The sequence below is a fragment of the Bactrocera oleae genome, unplaced genomic scaffold (genome assembly GCF_042242935.1).
Source record: "Bactrocera oleae isolate idBacOlea1 unplaced genomic scaffold, idBacOlea1 ctg00000013.1, whole genome shotgun sequence".
Lineage (NCBI taxonomy): Eukaryota > Metazoa > Arthropoda > Insecta > Diptera > Tephritidae > Bactrocera > Bactrocera oleae.
The window spans coordinates 1-5,000 of record NW_027212756.1 but is presented as its reverse complement, the minus strand read 5'-3'; the positions used below and the strand labels follow the sequence as shown (position 1 = coordinate 5,000).

Sequence of the window (5,000 nt, the reverse complement as noted above, 5' to 3'; positions counted from 1 at the left end):
TATGAAAAAAATGCACACTATTATTATAATATTTAAAATTAAATACTACAGTTATAATGATGAATTTTTCATAATGGATATTCAGGTTCATCGGGCTTAACCTCTAAGCAGTTTCACGTACTATTTAACTCTCTATTCAGAGTTCTTTTCAACTTTCCCTCACGGTACTTGTTTACTATCGGTCTCATGGTTATATTTAGTTTTAGATGGAGTTTACCACCCACTTAGTGCTGCACTATCAAGCAACACGACTCTTTGGAAATATCTTTCTAGTAATCATTAACGTTATACGGGCCTGGCACCCTCTATGGGTAAATGGCCTCATTTAAGAAGGACTTAAATCGTTAATTTCTCATACTAGATATTAAGATATTCCATACACTGCATCTCACATTTGCCATATAGACAAAGTGACTTAGTGCTGAACTATTTTCTTTTCGCTCGCCGCTACTAAGAAAATCCTTGTTAGTTTCTTTTCCTCCCCTCATTAATATGCTTAAATTCAGGGGGTAGTCCCATATGAGTTGAGGTTGTATAAAATATATTTTAGATTGATTTGTTTATTTTTATTTAATTTTTTTGCTATTTGCTATTTTAAAGAAATATATTTTTATATCTTGATTACTCAATATTATTCAATCTTTTCATCCCTTTTTAAAATTCATAATATAATAATTAATAAAATTAACAACATTATTCCTCCACATATCATATATTTTTTTTTATTATAAATTTTTCTCAATACAATAGAGTGAATTAATTCTAGAATAAAAATTTATTTTATGCTAGACATTCCTCTTATGTATTATTTAATATAATTTAAATAATGTTGAAAATTTTTTCTTTTATGGGAATACTAAGATTCTCATTTATCATAAATTTTCGTTCAAATATGAGGTATTCAAGAATATATTTTCTATATTTCTTTTTATGCTATTAATATTATGGATTGAAAAATACAATCCAATAATATGCCATATGCTTAAATTCTATTAATTGACTAAAAGAATAAGCAACTAATTTAGCATAGTCTTACAACCCTCAACCATATGTAGTCCAAGCAGCACTTTAAAATTAATTAAAGTACATAACAGCATGGACCGCAATATGCGTTCAAAATGTCGATGTTCATGTGTCCTGCAGTTCACACGATGACGCACAGTTTGCTGCGTTCTTCATCGACCCATGAGCCGAGTGATCCACCGCTTAGAGTGATAATTTTTTTGTATTTTTTTAATTCAAAGTCAAAGAATTTTAATTTATTGAAAGTATTAATAATTAATCAATAATAAATTTTTAATACATAAGTTTAAAACATCTTTCAATAAATTGTAATTTTAAACCCAAACATTTGCAGCTGCGCATGTCTTAGGTCAACAAAAACAGTAATACCTTTTATATATTATTTTCTTCTCTATTTGTGCGTTTTCTTTTTTTAAATTTTTCAACATGTTTTTAATCACAAATAGAAAATACCATAAAAAAAAGGTATTACACACGTTAATGTGAACAAGTTAACTTATCATTTATAATATTTTATATAAATATCACAATTAAATATTATTTTCTATATAAATAATAAGTACAGCTATATGTTTAAAGGTTTTTTTATTGCGTTCAAATACAATGTATGCGAAGTTCACAATATAATATATATTGTCATAATGCATTACAAGGAGTTAAAAAAAAAAAAAAACAGAAAAACATTCAAAACATTGTATAATTCAAAACATTTTGAATGAAAAGAACAAAAAGAAAACTTTTTTTTCTTTTTTATTCTTTTTTTTTATTTTGTTTTTATATAATTATTTTTTTTTCTTTTCGGATAGGAACACAATAATGATCCTTCCGCAGGTTCACCTACGGAAACCTTGTTACGACTTTTACTTCCTCTAAATAATCAAGTTCGGTCAACTTTTGCGAAACAACCGTGAAACACAAGGCGTCACAGTGATCACGTCCGGAGACCTCACTAAATAATTCAATCGGTAGTAGCGACGGGCGGTGTGTACAAAGGGCAGGGACGTAATCAATGCGAGTTAATGACTCACACTTACTGGGAATTCCAAGTTCATGTGAACAGTTTCAGTTCACAATCCCAAGCATGAAAGTGGTTCAGCGGTTTACCCGGACCTCTCGGTCTAGGAAATACACGTTGATACTTTCATTGTAGCGCGCGTGCAGCCCAGGACATCTAAGGGCATCACAGACCTGTTATTGCTCAATCTCGTTACTGCTAGACGCAATTTGTCCATTTAAGAAGCTAGTGTCCTTATAATGGGACAAACCAACAGGTACGACTCCACTTATATAAACACATTCAAACACTTGTACATTCAAGATGAACGCATGAATGAAGGCTATATAAGCTTCAACACCATAATCCTGAAAGCATCTATTTAATATATTTGAGTCTCGTTCGTTATCGGAATTAACCAGACAAATCACTCCACGAACTAAGAACGGCCATGCACCACCACCCATAGATTCGAGAAAGAGCTATCAATCTGTCTTACACGCTTATGTTCGGACCTGGTAAGTTTTCCCGTGTTGAGTCAAATTAAGCCGCAGGCTCCACTCCTGGTGGTGCCCTTCCGTCAATTCCTTTAAGTTTCAGCTTTGCAACCATACTTCCCCCGGAGCCCAAAAGCTTTGGTTTCCCGGGAAGCGACTGAGAGAGCCATAGTAGTAGCTACACCCAATTGCTAGCTGGCATCGTTTATGGTTAGAACTAGGGCGGTATCTGATCGCCTTCGAACCTCTAACTTTCGTTCTTGATTAATGAAAACATCTTTGGCAAATGCTTTCGCTTAAGTTAGTCTTACGACGGTCCAAGAATTTCACCTCTCGCGTCGTAATACTAATGCCCCCAAACTGCTTCTATTAATCATTACCTCTTGATCTAAAAACCAATGAAAGTAGAACAGAGGTCTTATTTCATTATTCCATGCACAAAATATTCAGGCATTTGGAGCCTGCTTTAAGCACTCTAATTTGTTCAAAGTAATTGTACCGGCCCACAACAACACTCGATGAAGAGCACTGAAGCAGGTTTAAATAGGAGGAATATATAAAAAATACATTGTATTAATTATATATAAGAACTCCACCGGTAATACGCTTACATACATAAGGTAATGTACATACCACAATTATAGTTGTACTACCCGTATGAAGCACAAATTCAACTACGAACGTTTTAACCGCAACAACTTTAATATACGCTATTGGAGCTGGAATTACCGCGGCTGCTGGCACCAGACTTGCCCTCCAATAGGTCCTTGTTAAAGGATTTAAAGTGTACTCATTCCAATTACAGGGCCTCGGATATGAGTCCTGTATTGTTATTTTTCGTCACTACCTCCCCGAACTGGGAGTGGGTAATTTACGCGCCTGCTGCCTTCCTTAGATGTGGTAGCCGTTTCTCAGGCTCCCTCTCCGGAATCGAACCCTGATTCCCCGTTACCCGTTGCAACCATGGTAGTCCTAGATACTACCATCAAAAGTTGATAGGGCAGACATTTGAAAGATCTGTCGTCGGTACGAGACCATACGATCTGCAAGTTATCTAGAGTTCAACCAATATAACGATCGAATAATCGCTTGGTTTTAGCCTAATAAAAGCACACGTTCCAAAAGGTCCGTGTTTATTTTGCATGTATTAGCTCTAGAATTACCACAGTTATCCAAGTAACTGTTAACGATCTATGGAACCATAACTGATATAATGAGCCTTTTGCGGTTTCACTTTTAATTTGTTTGTACTTAGACATGCATGGCTTAATCTTTGAGACAAGCATATAACTACTGGCAGGATCAACCAGAATAATATATATTTCTTTTTTATATAATATTTTTTATATTATATAAAAGTTTAAAATGATATTTTCTTATTTGAAAATTATACACAAATACACAAAACATAAAAACATTTACAATATACACAACAATTTTTCTATGTTTCTTTCTTTATTATATTTTTTTTCATTATATTTCATTTCTATTGTGTGATTTTGAAATGGATTTTTTTAATTTTTGTTTTGGTATCGTGAAAAGAATTTTCGTTCTCTATACATATTATTATTTAATTATTATGTAAGAACGATATTTCTTCTTATATTGGCAAAATTTTCAAATAATATCATTCTATACATTTTACTTTATTTCAATGCATATAGTAATATATATACCTTTTTTTAAGAGTATATACATTTTTTTCTTGATTTGAAATTAATAATTTCAAATTCTATTATATTTATTTCAATAATAAATATATGATAAAAAGTATTTTCGGGTGCAACACATTAATATTTTATTTTATTTAAAAACCATCCTTTTACACATATATTTTATGAGTAAATATTAGAATAGCTCACAAATAAAACTAAAATATTGTTTAATATTTATTTCTACAATATGTTAGTATAGAATAATAGATTTTTTATGTTTTTGTATAAAACAAAATCTATTTCTATTTAAACTAACTGTAGGAAACCAGGAATAAAAAACGCTCATTATATACAATATGTTAGTACAGAATATAGAGTTTTGTATAAAACAAAATCTATTTCTATTTAAACTAACTGTATAAAAACCAGGAATAAAAAACGCTCATTATATACAATATGTTAGTACAGAATATAGAGTTTTGTATAAAACAAATCTATTTCTATTTAAACTAACTGTATAAAAACCAGGAATAAAAAACGCTCATTATATACAATATGTTAGTACAGAATATAGAGTTTTGTATAAAACAAAATCTATTTCTATTTAAACTAACTGTATAAAAACCAGGAATAAAAAACGCTCATTATATACAATATGTTAGTACAGAATATAGAGTTTTGTATAAAACAAAATCTATTTCTATTTAAACTAACTGTATAAAAACCAGGAATAAAAAACGCTTATATACAATATGTTAGTACAGAATATAGAGTTTTGTATAAAACAAAATCTATTTCTATTTAAACTAACTGTATAAAAACCAGGAATAA

At 30.8% G+C, this 5,000-nt stretch overlaps 3 non-coding genes across 3 annotated transcripts in view; all 3 read right to left on the bottom strand.

Annotated features, from left to right (window-relative positions):
- The window catches only part of LOC138858748 (large subunit ribosomal RNA), a 3,977-nt gene extending 3,444 nt beyond the window's left edge, over positions 1-533 (bottom strand). The window contains exon 1 of the ribosomal RNA XR_011397782.1: positions 1-533. This exon is cut by the window's left edge and continues 3,444 nt beyond it. This is a non-coding gene — a ribosomal RNA (large subunit ribosomal RNA).
- Positions 534-1,035: 502 nt separating this feature from the next.
- Positions 1,036-1,214, bottom strand: LOC138858730 (5.8S ribosomal RNA). The gene has a single exon (XR_011397764.1). It is a non-coding gene; the product is annotated as a 5.8S ribosomal RNA (ribosomal RNA).
- Positions 1,215-1,837: 623 nt separating this feature from the next.
- LOC138858737 (small subunit ribosomal RNA) lies at positions 1,838-3,827 on the bottom strand. The gene has a single exon (XR_011397771.1). It is a non-coding gene; the product is annotated as a small subunit ribosomal RNA (ribosomal RNA).
- Between the last annotated feature and the right edge of the window lie 1,173 nt (positions 3,828-5,000).